The sequence below is a fragment of the Coptis chinensis genome, chromosome 5 (assembly GCF_015680905.1).
Source record: "Coptis chinensis isolate HL-2020 chromosome 5, ASM1568090v1, whole genome shotgun sequence".
Classification (NCBI taxonomy): Eukaryota; Viridiplantae; Streptophyta; class Magnoliopsida; order Ranunculales; family Ranunculaceae; genus Coptis; species Coptis chinensis.
Genome location: NC_141460.1, coordinates 32183987 through 32202797, shown reverse-complemented (window position 1 = coordinate 32202797; position 18811 = coordinate 32183987). Strand labels below are relative to the sequence as shown.

Here is an 18811-nt window from a genome sequence, read left to right as displayed (position 1 = left end):
GCTGTGTCAATGTAACCTAGATTATTATACAAATTTTAACACATGTATCTAGGCAAAATTTTGGTTCTGCGCTCAGTTTGTGTTAGTATTACTACATCTCCATTGTATATTCTGTTTGCCACACTAATACTGTTCTGATAGTTTTTTCTCTCATCTAATTTTATGTTCTTTTGAATCCTCAGGCTGCAAAACTTATCAACCAAGTGTACTCTGTGCTTCCCAACTATGATGTTGTGTGCAAGCTCTCTGAAACGTGTAGCTTTATACTAGGTATCCCTATTGGGCCTATCCTGGCTACCAAGGGGGTTTCTGAGATTCTAGATAAATTCCGGGACACGAAATCCTTCTGTGAATACAAGTACGATGGGGAACATGCTCAGGTGGCTACATTTCTAATTTAACCACTTATTAACTCATATACAATTACACATTTATTATTAAATTCACTACTTATGCATGACATATCTGTTTTGCGTGTCTTCTATTAAAATTTGCTTCTATGATAAACAGATAAACTACTTGGAGAATGGGTCAGTCGAGATATACAGTCGTAATGCTGAGAGAAATTCTGGGAAATTTACCAATGTTGTTAGTTCAGTTGAAAGGTAGAGTTGTTTCATCGATTGTTCTTTTCTTCCTTTTCTTTCTCCTTCTTGTCTGTACCGGTATTTATAAGAGTTTATTACATGTTTCCTGAATACATTTGTAATTTGGATGTTAGTTCATTGGTAAGTAATGTAACCTTGTGTCACATTGTCACTTATAGATCTTTGCATATAGTTATTATTACCCCCTAATACAGACACGCTGTACGTTGACATCATTGAAACATTGTACATATCCAACAAGGTGCATATGTTGGCAGTGCAACTCCATAGTCATGTTTTAAAATCATATTGCTTTTTTGACTGCTATCCTTAAGGTCTTGACCTACTTGGTCAGTGATATTACATTAACAAGACTGGAAAGAACTTATAGCCTCTAAGACTATTTTGGGAGGGAATATTATATGGTTTGTGCATTACTTGGTGTGAGAATTAGCCCTAATGTTTGGCAATGAGGATGTGATCTTTAATACTATGATTTTTGCTTAACTGATCCTTGATTCTGGTTTGTTTTTGTCATATGAATTTAAACATCCGGATACACATAATTCGGATGTAAAGTACAAATTTTAGGTACATTAAAAACGCCTAATGTGAAGTACAAATTTTAGGTACAAATTTTGGCTGTGGCTATTGTCATGTCTCCTCTTACTTACCCCTAAAAAACGCCTAATGTTTTAGGTACATTAAAACTCTTTGGATATAGGAAAATGAACTGCCGAGGTTTCTGTTATATGCAAGAGAATTGTTTCTATGATTCTATGTTAGGTTGGATTAAAAGCAGGGGCAAGGGCAAACTAGCAATACAGCGATTCTTAACTGTTACTGTTGAATGCAAACTCAAGAAATCCTCTGTAAGATCACTTGTGCTAGATTGCAAAGTTTTTGCCTATGACCGTGACGAGCAGAAACCCTTCCAGGTATTACAAAGTTTTTATTTTAGGCTTAGTCTTAGGAGAGTGTCTTAGGATGGTATCTTAATAGCTGGGAAGAAATGTCTTCAATTGAAAAAGCGTTTTCTCACTTTTCTGGAATGTTATTGTCAATCTTTTTCTCTTCTGTAGCGCTGAATGGAATTCTATTACTCAAAAAATAAAAAACTAAAAAATAATTAAATAACATTTGTGTTTCTTTTTCCAAGACAAAGTTGTTATTGCTTTTAAATGAATTTCCATTTGTTGTAGTTGAAGATTATATTACATAATTTGGTCACTATTCCAACTATTATGCATCATATAATTTAAGTCCTTTCAATTCCAATTGAATTTATATACTTCTGAGTTCTGATCTATGTCATAGTTGTTGATGTGAAGTGGCGTAGATAGCATTAGTGTGCATTCAATACTTCTATGTCATTGTTCTTGATGTGAAGTGGTATAGAGAAATCAATATGCACTCTATCTTGATGTTTCTTAACACACATTATGTACTTATTTATGGTATGAGTTTATTCTTCATTTAACTTGGATAGTGTAGTGACCCATAATAGAGTCGTGGACCAAGTCAAAAAGAGGGGCGGGTGCAGTGGAATCAAACAACAGGGGAGGACAGCAGAATATGGACGCGGAACCCTAGAAGCAGACGTGTCCGGGGTACGGCTGAATGGAAGCCGCTAGATGAAGGGACAGATGGAGGGCTCAGGGTGAGGTGATAAAGTAGGGGCACCATGACGGCATTTGAAGCGATGGAACCCTAAGGTGAGGTCAGAGGAATGACGTCAAAAGGATTAATGAAGGACAACAGGGGCAAGATAAGAAAGAGGGGCGAGGGGGCATAGGAAGAAAGGACGTGAACCCTAAGGTGACAGGTGGGAAGATCGCGACCAAAGGAGAAGGGGAAGGATCGACGGACAGGGAAAGAGGAGAGACGGTATAAAAAGAACAGTAGATAGGAAAGAAAGGAGGGAAAAAAAAAAAAAAGAGAGAGAGGAGATTAGTAGAGAGTTGGGATTTTAGGTTAATACATTTGGCGCCGTCTGTGGGGACGTAAGCAGAGGGCCGAGTAAAGATGGCACCGAAGAAGCAAACCGGCAGGCCAAAGAGAGTACCAGTGCGAGAAAGGACACCGGAAGCGGAGATAGAGGAAGAAGAAGGCGGGGGAGCCGACTTAGAAATAGAAGAGACGCGGCTCATGAGGGAGGAGATCGGGAGGCTAAGGGAGGAGAACGATGGGTTGAGGAGAGAGAAGGAAGGACACGAGGAAGGACTGGATGAGGAAGCGAATGGTGACTCGGAGGAGGAAGAAGAGGAGCCCAATTTGGTGGAAAATCCGGTGGCAGGCTTGACGATCGAACAAGTACAAGATCTGATAGATAGGGACAGAGAAGCAAACCAGCAGAAAGAGGAAAGCCGGGGAGGAGCGGCCAGACAGGTGGTGGCGAGGTTGAATCGCAACCCATTGATGAGCGGGATCTGGGCTTCGGAGGTCCCAAAGCGCTTTAACCAGCCCCGATTTGAGAGATACGGTGGAACCGGAGATCCGGCGGATCATATCCACCACTTCAGGCAACAGATGCCGCTATGGCAAGAACCAAGGTATGATGGACTGCGGTGCATGATGTTCCCAGCGAAGTTTGAAAGGAGGGGCGTCGGACTGGTACTACCGGCTGCCAGCGGAGAGTATAGGGAATTTCCAGGAGTTGGAGCAGGCTTTCGTAGGGCACTTCATACACCAGAAAAAGAGGACGGTTGACATCGCGGCCCTGTTTAACGTGAGGCAAAAATCAGTAGAGACAGTGAGAGAATATCTGTGCCGGTTCAAAGCCGAGACTCTGAAGGTAGAGAACTTGGATGAAAGAACCGTGGTCATCGCCTTTGAACGCGGGTTACGGCCGGGGACGGGAGTACATCAATCCGTCGCCAAGAATGAGATTGCCACATTGCACGAATTGTATCCCCGGGTGGAAAAATACATCAGGTATGAGGACACACTACCGAGGGAGTCCAGGAGAGCGGGGAAAGCTGTTCTATCTTTGGACAAGGATAGGGAGGGCCGCAAAGGGAGGAATGCAGAGAGGGGGAGCGAAGGGTACCGCGGATACAACCCAAGGGTGGAAAGAGCACGGGAAGGAGTTCGGCGGGAGAATAGAGAGAGGAAGCCGTACCGGGAGATAGAAGTGATGCCGCTCAACAGACCGTTGGGGGAGATATTACCACTTATTAAAAACTTGCAGGGATATGAGGGACCGCGGACCACCCCAATGGAGCTGCCAGATAAACCATTCTGCGAATATCACCAGATGCGAAATCATGAGACGGATGACTGTTATGCTTTGAAGTGGATGGTGCAGAGATTGGTGGATAAGGGCAAAATGAAGGAATTTGTGAAAGAAGCACGAAATGATGACCGCATGCAGCGGCAGGGTCAGCTGCTGGGAACTATACATGTGATTTTTAGTGGGGAGATATTAAGTCATAATGCGCATAAAGATAGGGTGAGGAGGACCGCGAGCATCCAACAAATCAATAGTAGGGTCTCGGTTCCTCGACCAAGAATGGGATCCACCGAAGATCGAGATATGATTGTCTTCAGTAGGTCTGACTTGCAAGCAGTGGATTCCCCTCATGAGGACGCATTAGTAATCACGGTGGCGATGGGAAATTATCTGGTGAAGAGAGTGTTGGTGGATTGTGGAAGCGGTAGATCCGTTGTTTAAAGGAGCTCGGAAGAGATGGGGATGGATCCCAGACAGTTGAGGCCTCCCCGCACCAAATTATATGGATTCAACGGGAGCATGACGGAGCCCGTGGGGGAACTCTTGTTGCCGGTGACCGCGGGCCCTATTTACGGTGTTCGCACGGTTCATGGTGGTGGATTCCGCCTCCCAATATAACGCGATCTTGGGTAGAAGGTGGATTCACGAGATGAAGGCTGTGCCGTCTACATATTATCAAGTGATACGATTTCCAACTCCTTCGGGTACATTCAAGTCCGCGGAGATCAGGTGACAGCCAAAAACAGTCATAGGGGAACAGTGAAGCGATTGGTGCATGAGACAGAGGATGAAGGCCCCCACCCGAGGAAGAGACGGGCATAGCAATTACAGATCGGCTCCGCGGAGGTGAAAGGGGGACCGGCGGAGGGGTCAAAGACTTTAGATACAATTGAAGTGGTGAATATTGGAGAAGGAGAGGAAGAGAGGCTCATCTCGGTAGGTTCCAATCTAACGGAGGAATGGAAAGACAGGTTGATACGGTTCTTGTCGGAAAATAGGGATGTGTTTGCGTGGTCGATTGAGGATGTCACAAGGTTAGACCCGGAATTTGCGTGCCATAGGTTGCACATGAATGAAGATGCCGGCCGTCGATCGGCGAAGTTCGCGCGGAGTATCGAATCGGGCACGCGGAGAGTATTCGTGGAAGAGGTGTTAAAATTTTGAAGGGAGCAGGCATCATACGAGAAACCGAATTCACCGAGTGGCTGTCCAATGTGGTCGCGATGCCTAAAAAGAATGGCAAAGTGCGTATGTGTGTCGACTTCACGGATGTGAATAGGGAGTGCCTGAAAGACAGCTACCCTATGCGACGGGTAGATGAGTTGGTAGACAGGACGGCAGGGTATAAAGTATTCTCTTTCATGGACGCATCAATGGGATACAACCAGGTGGCGATGTATGGTCCGGATCAGGAGAAAACCGCGTTTGTGGTAGAAGGTGGCACCTATTGCTATAACAGGATGCCGTTTGGACTGAAGAATGCGGGAGCCACGTTCCAAAGACTGGGCGAGAAAATGTTCGAAAGCAAGATTCGGAAGGGGATTGAGCAGTACATAGATGATATGGTGGAAAAGAGCATGTCGGAGGAAGAGCATTTGGAGGGCTTGCGGGAGACTTTCGACATATTGCGGAAGTATAATTTGAAATTGAATCCCGAGAAATGCACATTCGGAGTAACTACTGGCAAGTTCTTGGGCTACATTGTGACCCACCGCGGCATAGAGGCTAATCCGGAACAGATAAGGGCTTTGATAGAAATGTCATCCCCGCAGAATGTGAAAGAGGTACAGCGGCTGGCAGGAAGGGTGGCGGCGTTGAACAGGTTCATATCCAAGTCATCTGACAAATGCAGACCGCTGTATAGGCTGTTGCGAAGTACGCCGGACTTCACATGGACGGAGGAGTGCGAAGTGGCATTCCAAGTATTGAAGGGATATTTGAGCAGAGTGCCCTTGTTATTGCGGCCGGAGGAAGGGGAAAAGTTGTACCTGTATCTAGGGGCTTCGGAGTATGCGGTGAGCTCGGTGCTGATCCGTCTAGTAGATCGAGTGGAGAGTCCGGTGTATTTTCAGAGTAAAACACTGCTAGACACAGAGACGAGATATAGTAGAATCGAGAGGTATGCACTGGCCCTGATCTTTTCGACTCTGAAGCTGAAGCCCTACTTTGAAGCCCATTCAGTCGTTGTAGTTACCAACCTACCCCTTAAGCATGCATTAAGGACAGAGAGTTCGGGAAGAATGTTGAAATGGGCGGTGATGCTTTCGGTCGCGTATGAGATCTGATGCTCGACGAGGACCGCGGAGAAAAGCATAGCGATGGCGCAGAATTTTAGCGAATTCCCTGCTGAGGATCCTAATTGGGGGGAAGAAATGATTATGGAACCAGAGAAAGACGGGGAACTAGGTACGATGGACCCCTGGGATAAAAGGAATGGATGGAGGATAGAGTTGAAAGTAGCAGATGGGTCAGCCACAGATGAAAGTAGCGGCATAGGGGTGGTGCTTGTTACGCCTGATAATAATAGGATAGAGTTGATGACAAAATTGGGATTTGCGGCGTCAAGCAATGAAGCGGAGTATGAGGCAGTGATAGCAGGGTTGGGGATGGCTGAGGAGGTGGGGGTCCGAGAGCTGATAGTGTATTCGGACTCGAACCTCGTGGTGTGCCAGGTTAACGGAGGCTTTGTAGCTAGATGTCCGAGGATGGCAAAGTATCTGGAAGTGGTGCGGGAAAAGGCCAAAAGGTTCGCAAAGATCCAGTTTGTACACCTGGGTCGGGGGGAGAACAGACATGCCGATGCACTGGCATATGTGGCGGCGGCAATGTCGGGGTCAGAAGAGAGGACGATAAGGGTGGGGAGATTGGACCGACCGAGCACTGAAAAAGGGGCGGAGGCATGTCAGGTAGCCAAGGAGGAAGAGTGCTGGACCCATCCCATCAAGGATTTTTTGCGAGGGAAGGTGGTGACGGACAAGAAAGAGAAGAGAAGGTTGGAGCAGACAGCTCGAAGATACGTCTTGGTAGAAGGAGAGGTATACCGAAGAAATTTCAGTGGGCCATTGTTGAAATGCTTGGGGGCTCGAGTAGCTAAGGAGGTATTAGCAGAACTGCACGAAGGCGACTGTGGGAGCCATTCGGCGGGAAGAACGACGGCACACCGGTTGTTGACACAGGGATACTTTTGGCCTCATATGAAAAAGGATGTAGTGGACTTCGCACAGAGATGCCTCAAATGCCAGAGATTCTCACAAATGATATTCGTTCTTTCTTTGAACCCCTACACAACGTGTCAAGCCCATGGCCATTTTCCATGTGGGCAATGGATATAGTAGGACCGCTGCCCATGGCAAGCGGAGGGAGAAGATACGTGCTGGCAGCAACAGACTATTTCACTAAGTGGATTGAGGCCGTTCCGTTACAGCAGATCAAAGAGGTGCAAGTGATTAAGTTCCTATGGGAGAACATCATATGTAGATTCGGGGTACCATATGCAATAATCGCCGACAACGGGACTCAGTTCACGGGAGCAAAAGTGGTAGCATTTTTACAGACATATCGGGTGAGGTAGGGTTTCTCGGCTCCTTACAATCCTGAGGGCAACGGACAGGCAGAGGCGTCCAACAAAACGATTATGAACAACTTGAAAAGGAAGTTGGAGGATAAAAAGGATGCCTGGGCCGATGAGCTGAATCATGTGCTGTGGGCATATAGAACCACTCCGAGGACAAGTACCAAGGAGATGCCGCCGCCATGGCGTCATGGGGTCGGAGTCGGTAATAATCCCTTCAGAGATGATCGCGGCTACGGGGCGAACCAGGGCGGTGGAAGATGGGTCTAATTGGCGTATATTGGCTGGAGACTTGAACTTGTTGGAGGAGAAAAGAGATGCCGCGCGTATTCGGCTAGAGGAATATCACCGAAGGCTGCAGAGACAGTACAACCGAAGGGTCAGGCCACGACACTTCAAGGTCGGGGAGTGGGTGCTGCGGCGGGTGATGCCGAGTACAAAAGAGGAGAAGGACGGGAAGTTGGGTCCAACATGGGAAGGGCCGTACACCGTGGTAGAGGCTGGAGGGTCCGGAACCTACAAGTTGCAGACCTTGGAGGGGAAGCAGATAGAGAGACCATGGAACGTAAGACTGTTGAAAAAAATTTATCATTAAATGTAAACACGTCTTGAGCAATGTAAAGGGGGTCGGAGGGGAGGACCCCCGCTGAATGTAAAAATATAAAACCGCAGCACTTTTGTGAATGTAGTGAAGTTTGTTGTCCATGGTATCGCAGAAAGTAACGTAAGCCTTATAGGAACAGAAAAAATGCCTCATGTATTTCAGGATAAAGAATTGTATAGGGACTATATGTATTGGGAAGGTGCCTCATTAGACGAAAGCCCGGGAGGGTCCGCGGAGTGGGGTGAGCCCTCCTCGGATCAGGGATGCTAGAGATACATGGGGCAACGAGAGAGCCCATCAGGCCGAAGTCTGAGAAAACCTGGGGAGAGGGGTGAGCCCTCCTCGGGTCAGAAAAGCTAGGAGTACATGGGGCAACGAGGGAGCCCCACTAGATGAAAATCTGGAAGGGTCCGCGGAGCGGGGTGAGCCCTCCTCGGATCAGTGATGTTAGAGATACGTGGGGCAATGAGAGAGCCTCGTCAGGCGAAAGCCCGGGGGAGCCCGGGGAGTGGGGTGAGCCCTCCTCGGGTCAGGGAGTCTAAAGATACATGGGACAACGAGGGAGCCCCATCAGGCGGAAGTATGAGAGAGACCGCAGAGTGGGGCGAGCCCTCCTCGGATCCGAGGAGCCAGGGATGCATGGGGCAACGAAAGAGCCCCATTAGACGAAAGTCTGGTGGGTCCGCGGAGTGGGTTGAGCCTTCCCCTGATCAGGGATGCTATAGATACAGGGGACAGCGAGATAGCCCCATCAGGCGAAAGTCCGAGAAAGCACGGGGAGTGGGGTGAGCCCTCCTCGGGTCAGAGAAGCTAGAAATACATGGGGCAACGAGGGAGCCCCATTAGACGAAAATCTGGAAGTGTCCCCGGAGCGGGGTGAGCCCTTCCCGGATCAGTGATGCTAGAGACACATGGGGCAACGAGAGAGCCCATCAGGCAGAAGTCTGAGAAAGCCTGGGGAGAGGGGTGAGCCCTCCTCGGGTCAGAAAAGCTAGGAGTACATGGGGCAACGAGGGAGCCCCACTAGATGAAAATCTGGAAGGGTCCGCGGAGCGGGTGAGCCCTCCTCGGATTAGTGATGTTGGAGATACCTGGGGCAACGAGAGAGCCCCATCAGGCGGAAGGCTGAGAGAGCCTGGGGAGTGGGGTGAGCCCTCCACGGGTCAAAAAAGCTAGAGATGCTGGGGGCAGCGAGGGAACCCCATCGGGCGGAAGTATGAGAGAGAGCGTGGAGTGGGGCCAGCCCTCCTTGGATCCGAGGAGCCAGGGATTCATGGGGCAACGAAAGAGCCCCATTAGACGAAAGTCCGAGGTGTCCGCGGAGTGGGGTGAGCCCTCCACGGATCAGTGATGCTAGAGATGCTGGGGGCAACGAGATAGCCCCATCAGGTAAAAGTCTGAGAGATCCCGCGGAGGGGGGTAAGCCCTCCTCGGGTCGGCCCGAGGAGTCTGTTGAACCCGCTTCATATCGGAGATGCAAGGGTGGCAGGTTGTAGCCCCGGCCAGTACCCAGCGCAGGAAGAGAGGGTAGCTATTGGGAGAACCCATTGGAGGTTCGGGAGAAGAATAGGATGAAGAAAAGAAACAGAATAATAGAGAAAGAAAAAGATGGAGAGTTGAACTAGGAAGTAGCATCAATTGATAAAGAGACGGTAAAATAACGCATTCAGGTCAAGGCAAGATATTAATAACATAAAGAGTGGAAAAAAGTAAATACAACTAAGGGTAAAGACAGGTAAGCAAAAAGGTCATATTACAACACCAAAAATTTCTAAGGCAACTGGGGGACGGTAACTACAGCTTCAGGAGTCTCAGTAGGGAGGGTAGCGGCATTCCCCCTGGAGTGGCAATCCGCAGTCTCTGTCGGTGCTGGAGGGGTATCGACGGCCAACGGGGGATCTACTAGAGCTTCAGTAGGGCCAGGAGTGGGAATGTCAAGCTTTTCTGGGAGAAGACGGCCTTCTTGAGTGAGACGATCCATGGCTTCTTGTAGTTTCTTGGCCACCCTCTTGTCAGCCAGAAGCTTGAAACGATCGCGGAGAATGTTCATGTCAGACAGGTTCTTTTGGGACTCCGCGGCTAGGGTCTCTTGGTGTTGTTGTTTGAGGGCTTCCAGTGTATCCTGATGCTGCTGGGTCAGAGAGGCCAGGTTTTGCTGGTGATGATTTAGGAGGGATTCCCTTTGCTGACTAAGAGGATCGTTGACTTGATCCATGTATTGTTGGTGAGAATCTTCTGCGGTCCGGAGTTCATCTTGGGCACGGAGCTTGGCTAAGGAGGCAGCCGCCAAATCCGATTGAAAAGCGGCGTTGGTCGCCCTCAAGTCCAGGGGACCGTCCAACTCCCTCTCCAAGGCAGCCAGTTTGGTTCGGGCGTTGAGAAGGCCGCGGATCATGTAAGAGATATCCAGATTGACCTAAGACGCAAGGGAGAGGTTAAAAAAAAAAAAAAAAAAAAGGGGGAGAGACTCACCCTTTCCCAATTGGTGTACAACGAGGTGTGGTGCGAGTCGAAGGTACCTCCATCTGCATAGGCAATGTCTCGGGGTAGATGAGAGTTGTAGAATAATGAGGATGCCACCGCGGCATTGTCCAGAGCAGAATCATCGAGATTCACCCGACGGTTGCGCACCTTGAATACGGGACGGAACTCTTCGGCAATAGCAGGAGGGGGCGCCGGGGCATCAGAGGAAGCGGGTGCGACCACGGGCTCTTTACCAAGCCGACGAGTCGGAGAGGAGGGAGGGGGAGAGTGACGGACGGAGGGGATGGAGGCCGCTACTACGGATGCAGGGTCGAGCGTGGAAGGGGTGTCAGGCACTGTGGAGCAGGAGGTCCGCGGCCTCTTGGAAGGTGGCTGTTCGATGGGCACCTGCACCTCAGTGGAGGGGATCTCTACGACCTCATCATCCTCAGAGTCACTGTCGAAGAGCTTCTGTTTGTGAACGTCCATGTTCTCAGCGGGGGAGTTGGGTGAGGTGAACTGGTCGTCCCACTGGGAGATAGCTCGGTAGGAGGGACGGGGGGCAGAGGAAGGAGAGGAAGACTGGGGTGGGGATTGTTGAGGCTTCCGCGGACGAAGTCTCTTCTTAGAAGGAGGGGAAGCGTGGGGTTTTCGTTCCTTGGGAGGTGGAGGGCGGAAAAAAGGACCTGACAAACCGTTGAAAGTGTTGAGAGCGGGAATGGGCAACAGGGGAGTCGCGGTAGTGGGATGGATGCCTAGCAGTGTGGCTTGAGCAGATCCTAGGCCGCGGATATGTTCAAAGATCGGGCAGGAGACGCCGTCGTAAATGTGGGACTTGGAATCTGGCCGCCAACCTGTAGGCAAAAACAGAAGCAAGTTAGTAAACGCGGGAAAAACACTTGAGCATAACGGAGAAGAGACCAAAGACTCACCGCGACAAAGCGAAGGGCAAGATGATTAAGAGTCAGTGAGGAGGGAATGTCCGCGGACAAGAAGTTGCCGGAAACATAGAGCGGATAGTGGTGCCATACTTTGTCGGAAGTGGTAAGCTTCAGAAGGAAAGATCGCTTTTAGGGCTTAATGCAAAAGGACCCGATATCCTATCTTCGGCGCCTTTGGTACTAGTTTTGAGATAATAATGGGAATAGATGTCTCGACTGGAAATCTTGGGATCGTGGGATTTGTTGTAGGAATTCGCGGCATGCATTATTCGCCAGAAGTTACCTATACCTTGGCAGGGGGGAATGTTAAAGTGGTTGCAGACTTCCACGTCCAACAGAGTAAGCGGAAGCCGTAGACCGGCAACTATTTGACCTACCGTAATGACGAGGGAGCCCGGCCGGTGGGGAACCAGGTGAGGATAGTGGGTGACAGAAGGCACGTGTTCCAGTACGACGTCGGATGGGATACCATAAGCCGCTCTAAGGGCATTTAAATGAGGTCTACGGGATCTAGGGGGAGGCGGCAGTAAGGTAGTAGGACGACCTAGGGCACGGCCGAAGTAGAAGGGGGAGTAGACGAGGGCGTGCCCGTCGAACGGGAAGAGGTAGAGGCGCCGGATTCACGTCCTGACATCAAAAGAAGATGAGCAGACGCAAAGGATCAAAGGAGTTCACAAGAAAAAACGGAGTACTGTTTAATAAAAGGAGGAAAAGAGGAGAAAGCGTACCTATCAGCGAGAGAGGAAGTCAGGAAAAGCGACGGAGACAACCGTGTAGAAAGGGTGAGGTAGAGCAGGCCACCACCGGGGGAGCTTGTGCGTCAGAGAATATTTGAAGGAGTGCGAAGAAGGAGAATAAGAAGAGAGGAGCAAGACCAGATGAAAGAAAGTGAGGGAAGAAGAAGGGGAATGGGGTTTAAATAGGTCGGGGGTAAAAGAGTAACTTCAGCCAGCGAAGAAAATGGAGCGTCAGAAGGGGTCCAGCCAAATTGCGACACGTAGATGCACAGGAACCAAGGGGCCGTCAGGAAGAGTGCGCGTAATGAGTGCCTCTCACATCACACGTTGTCCAAGAAGGACAGGGAACAGTAAAAGAGGAGAGAGAAGGGGAAGAGTTCTCGACCTCGAGCCCAATGTATGGACGCGAGGTCAAGAAGGGGCATTTGTAGTGACCCATAATAGAGCCGTGGACCAAGTCAAAAAGAGGGGCGGGTGCAGTGGAATCAAACAACAGGGGAGGACAGCAGAATATGGACGCGGAACCCTAGAAGCGAGACGATGTCCGAGAAAATGGGCTGAATAGAAGCCGCTAGATGAAGGGACAGATGGAGGGCTCAGGGCGAGGTGAGAAAGTAGGGGCACCATGACGGCATTTGAAGCGATGGAACCCTAAGGTGAGGTTAGAGGAATGACGTCAAAAGGATTAATGAAGGACAACAGGGGCAAGATAAGAAAGAGGGGCGAGGGGGCATAGGAAGATAGGACGTGAACCCTAAGGTGACAGGTGGGAAGATCGCGACCAAAGGAGAAGGGGAAGGATCAACGGACAGGGAAAGAGGAGAGACGGTATAAAAAGAACAGTAGATAGGAAAGAAAGGAGGGGAAAAAAAAGAAAAAAGAGAGAGAAAAAGAGATAGAGGAGATTAGTAGAGAGTTGGGATTTTAGGTTAATACAAATAGTGATTTGAAAGTTTGAACATGAATTTTCATTTACAGGGTGGTTCTGGAAGCATTATATGTGCCGCACAGTGTAGGGACGGGATTGTTTGTGGGTCCGATTCTCTTTTAGTGGATGATGAGGGGGGCTGTTATCGCTCAAAATAAGCAGAAGATTTACCAAATCAATGATTGTTGTGTGATTCTAGTGGCAGGCTTGGAAGTCCAATCTCAAATGGTTATTCACCATTTACGAAGGGTTTCCTATTACTATGAGCTAGCTGGTTCTGTTCCCATGCCACCTAACATTGTTGCAGAGGCAGCTCATGAAGAACTAAAACATCTTCATCGTTTTCTAGACCATTCGGACCAAGATTGTGATGAGTATTTAGTTGCTGGGTATATGAACCTAGAAGATGCTCATCAGATATATGGAGTGAGTAGGAGCGTGTGTGTACGAACTGACAAAACTACGTTAGGTCATGGTGCTGAAGTTGTGCAAGACTTTGATTTTGGGGAAAGAACTGCAAATGAGAGAAGTAAGGAAGAAGTAGAAGCAGAGGTGAGAAGAATTGTAGAAGATGCCAAAGCAATTGATGGCGAGAACTGTGGAGGAGAAACCAAAATCGTCCACATTGATCATCTGAAGATATATGTATGATGGTGCAGAGGAGTACAATGTAGGAGTTCATTAGAGGATGACATTACTTGCAGTCTTATAACAATATTAATCTACATGCTTACCACTTGAAATTTCAACCATTTTTTTTTTTGGGTATAGGAAATTTCAACAACTCAGAATTCTGAAATTTACCCCTACTTCCAAATTCCAATCAATCAATATCTACGGGCATTCATAACATGGTAAACTGCAGAAGACAAAGGAATCATACACACTCAATCAGAGATAGAAATGGTGGAATTTTAACTGAAAGGAGAAAGATAGGTGATAGGCTCAGTGAATTTTTTGAGGAGATAATGACTACTTCGGAACCTGATCTTATGTCACAGATTTTCAATGTTCAAGCCCCATATCTTGATGAAGGTGAAAAATTCAACTTGTTAAGAGGAGTTGATACTGATGAGATTGTCACTGCTCTGAAGCATATGAAGCCCTTTAAATCTCCAGGACCGGATGGATATCAGGCATTTTTTTTTCCAGCATTTCTGGAATTTGGTGGGGGATCAATTAAGTGCGACAGTTAAGTCTTTTTTCCTTTCTGGCTCTTTCTCCCTGCAGCTAAATCATTCCTTCATTGCTTTAATTCCAAAAATCATGAATCCTTCACTCCCGGAACATTTTCGACCAATCAGTCTGACAAATGTGGTTTACAAAATTATCTCCAAGATTATTGTCAATCGATTGAGACCTATCATGCAGAGGATTATTGGTCTGTTTCAGACTGCCTTCCTACCCAAGAGAAATATTCATGACAATGTTTTGCTTGCAAATGAATTTTATCATAAGATAAGAGGGCATGGGAATAGAAAAGCTAAATATTTTGCTCTAAAGATTGATATGCAGAAAGCTTATGATAAAATCGAATGGGGGTTTCTGAGAGTAATGCTGACCAAGTTTGAGTTTCCGGTGGACTGGATTAACAAGATAATGTTTTGTGTTCAGAATGTTTCTTACTCTGTCTTACTGAATGGTGCTGCACATGGTTTTTTTAAGCCACATCTCGAGGACTAAGACAGGGTGATCCCCTTTCGCCCTACCTTTTTATTTTATGTTCAGAGCTTCTCACTACACCATATCAGTCGATTTGTAACGGATACTCATCCGTCGCAAAAAATATTAGTAACGGTTATCTTGCATTGACACAAATGTGTGACAAATAATAGTAACAGATGTTAGTAACACTTAATATTTGTTGCATAATTTAGTCACAGTTGTCAAGTGTTACTGAAATTAATTTTAGTAACGGATACGTAACCGTTGCAATGTATTAATAACGCTTACTAATTTTGTTTATAACTGATGAATTGTTGTTGGCAATTATCTATTTGTAACGGATATACAACCATTACTAAATATGGTAGCATTTGGAAAAAAAAATTAGGTCCCAATCGTTGCTGGGCTAAAAAAGAAAAGAAGCACTTATTATAGCAAAAAATTAGGTCCCAATCGTTGCAATGTATTATAGGAAGGCCTAAAGATTCACTCATGGATACACACTAGCAAAAAAGAAAAGAAGCACTTAAACCAGCATATTCCATAATTCATTCTTAAGTCACAAGCATAGTACAAAATATCAGGATATGGGTATTTATCGATATTCAATTTCTAGATATGTATCGTGGATATATCCTCCTCTTTGGGGATATTTGACATTGTTTCACATGTAAATATCGTAAATATATCCAAAATATCGACAAATATCGTAGATATTGTAGATATTTCTTGATATATCATGATACATTATTTATATTTATTTGAAATATAATGGTAAATATTAAATAAAATTGTTATATATACAAAATATCGCCAAATATCTCCAAATATCACAAAATATCCCCAAATATCACAAATATCGCAAATATTATCGAAATATCACTGATATTTGCAGTCGTATATATCTCTAAACATATCGTGATATTTATATATCTTTTTCTGAAATATGGATAGATATCCCCAAATATCGCAATATATCGGGATATTTTGTACTATGGTCACAAGTCTTGATTCTAATTACATAAAACTAGTAATTTGATTAAGTCTTTTTGTTTACAAAATACATGGATATAATAAGTCCTAATAGCTCTCAAACAAAACATTTGATCTCTTAATTCGTCCTTCCTATAGCAATCATCAAAGTCATTGACACATGCGACCAACCCAATGACACCAAATAGAAATTAAGAAAATAGAAATGATTGATATCGAGTAAAATTTGTCCAAGTTAGATTCATAAAAACAAGACATTAAGAAACTTGAACATATGCATAATAGGTAAAAAGTGTTTAAGCTAGAATTACTAAAAACTCCATGAAGTCTAAATATGTGGGTATTGAATTTGCTCAAGTGCTTGGTGTTGCATTGTTTTTCTTACTTGTAGTGGCTCTGGTCTGAGTTGCATTTCGATATATTGAAGCTTAAGCTTTGACCATATAAAAGATTTTGTAAGAATAGGGATTCATCCTACACAACAGAATAAAGGATCAAAAGAAAGCTCATTATTACTTACTAAGGTACTAAATCACATTCAACAAACAAAAGAGTGATACCAATAGTCTGATGAAAATAGTACTTTCAAAGGTGGGCATATGTTTCTAATGTATCTTAGAAACTATGTTGTTAAACCTATATTTAGGCCGAGACACTAATATAAATTAAACACTAATAAAGAGGGGGCAGTTAAGGCCAAGTCGTCTTAATACGGATCTAAAGCAATTGAACCATCCGCTTCAGACATCCAACTTGCCTCGCCCTTGACATAAAGTCTCGCTAGGAAATTCAAGAGTTTTAGGGGAAAGAAAGATTCCCAACAATTCCAAGGGGGACTTAAACTCACAAGCCACCCTAGCAAGAAGGGAAGCAAGGAAGAACAGAGTTTCTCATCTATAGTATGCTTTTTCCTCTTGAAAAGTCTTCAAGTAGTTAATATAGAAAGCCCGCTGCAATGAAGCCAGTCCTTATAGTTCATTCAGAAGAAGGAAAATCAGTATAACCTGGCAAGAATTATGACCTTTTATATCGTATAAGATAGATAGGAATAAAAGCATGCTAACAGATCGATTCATTTAGGTATTCACGCCCTGAGTGGTGTGCTATTCCAACTCCAAACTTCATAAACCTAGCATCAAACCAGAACGTTAAGTTGTTACTAACTTAAAAAGATGAAAAGCTTAAATCAAAATAGTTTAAACAATAACGGGTCTGCTCACTCATCTGAATGGTGTCCTCAATGTCAACGAGCATAGTTTAGCATGTGCGTACATGTACAGTTTGGGGCAATGAGAGTACGCCTTTCGTAATCTACCTACATGCCATCAAGCAATATGAAAATTGAATGAAAATGAAGGATCATAATAGCTAGAAAATAAAGGGGTAGAAGGTTAAGTATCTCACCTTGCACATTGCTTTTATCTGAAACAGAAATTCTGCCACATTCTCTTACCAATAGAACCAATGTGGAGAACAAACCCTCCATAAACTTGAACATTGCGAACTTTAAACAGCCCAAAGGAGCCTACTGAGCCTTCTCTAAAGCCAATATCAAACAACTATTTAACAAATGATCGAACCAAGAAACATTATAGAAATGTATTTGTTTTGGCAATCATGATTATGAAATCAATTAGCAAAATAAAAAAGATGGTGCATTGATACCAATTACAACTTAAGTCAAAGTTGAATTACTCTACCCCACTCGCACAAGACTGCGCCAGGTAAGTTTTTATGCTATTTAATGGACTGTAATCATGCCACCTCTATAATACTTCTGTAATAAAAAGCACAGCAGTTGGCTATCATACAAATGAATATGGCACATCATATCACATAGTTAATATAAAGGCATCGTTGTATAGTCCCGTCAAAAAGGACAACAGTGCACTAAAATATAAAGACATCGACTTTATAGGTTCTAAAATATACCTTAAGGTTGTGTGCTGTCCTAAGGCCCTTCTAAATGGTGTTTACTCGTTCAAACGGAGCTTTTCAAGAACTCAGAACCGTTGTAAATTGCTTTTATTACACTGTGTGATCCTAGAAACAATATTCAAAACAAAGATAGTTGAATCAAACTTACTAAGTTGCTAAGATACTAATAATTTTGGTATTAGAAGTATTCAGCAAAAGATAATTTCTATTTTCAATTAAACCACAAAAACAAGACATCATTGAGTGATCAATGTATAATGTGGCTATGAGCTCAAATGCATCATGCGACCTTTCATTCTTGAGCGAATTGCATCTCATATGCCCCCACTAATAGCTTTGTTTGTAACATCCTTAGAATTTACGTATAATATATAACCTGGATTTAATTCAATACACTTCTCACAAAAGAAGATATATCACTAACCTAGACTTGTTTTTATCATTTGTGGGAACAATTCCTCAACATAACTCGTGAGGCAGATCATCATTCTTTATAAGAGCACCGCCAAACTTTGTCAGAAATTAGTAAAACAGGCATAAGGCACGAGATAAATATTCAACAAATTCGAAAAGAAAGAGTAAAGGCCCTTCATTACACAGAGATTAAACATAATATCAAGCCAACTAATAAGAAGTGATAAAATAAGTAAACAAGAAGTTGAGTTTACCTTATTAACTTATTTCACTCAAGTTTCCGGGCAACGATAGTAAACAGTTTTTCTTACTTTATAGGAACGACCAACTAATATTAAGTTCTTTTCATGCTTAAAAAAAACAAGAAAAACAGTAAGTAAAACAAGCATATAATGATAAGACTGCATGGACTAGATGATACTAATTAACATGACGATGTGCACTGTATAACATCAAAGAAATAAAAGTAGATAAACAAATAATATCATGCAAGCAGGCACAGGAATTTCAATTATGGGCATTGCAGTAACAATTGTAACTTGCTTATCAGAACATATTCATTTTTATAATTACAAATTAGATGGCACAGGTTCTGTTCATGTTTGTACATGCACACAAACATAGAATCCAATTCCTCCATCACCGGGTTAAGGGATCAACCCCCTACAACCGTGTTCACCCATGTATCGAGATATATACATTGGTTTTTATTTGCAAAACAGATAACCAAAAACTTTT

At 44.8% G+C, this 18811-nt stretch overlaps 2 long non-coding RNA genes across 3 annotated transcripts; one reads left to right on the top strand and one right to left on the bottom strand.

Moving 5' to 3' along the window:
- The first annotated feature begins 223 nt into the window (after window positions 1-223).
- LOC147497317 (uncharacterized) lies at window positions 224-13910 on the top strand. The gene is made up of 4 exons (XR_015197096.1): window positions 224-380; window positions 511-605; window positions 13114-13708; window positions 13835-13910. It is a non-coding gene; the product is annotated as an uncharacterized LOC147497317 (long non-coding RNA).
- Window positions 13911-15924: 2014 nt separating this feature from the next.
- LOC147497316 (uncharacterized) lies at window positions 15925-17996 on the bottom strand. 2 transcript variants are annotated; one of them, XR_015197093.1, is made up of 3 exons: window positions 17654-17996; window positions 17126-17260; window positions 15925-17036 (listed from the first exon to the last, which is right to left on the bottom strand). It is a non-coding gene; the product is annotated as an uncharacterized LOC147497316 (long non-coding RNA). The 2 variants fall into 2 exon arrangements; XR_015197094.1 differs by having other exon boundaries at window positions 17126-17255.
- Between the last annotated feature and the right edge of the window lie 815 nt (window positions 17997-18811).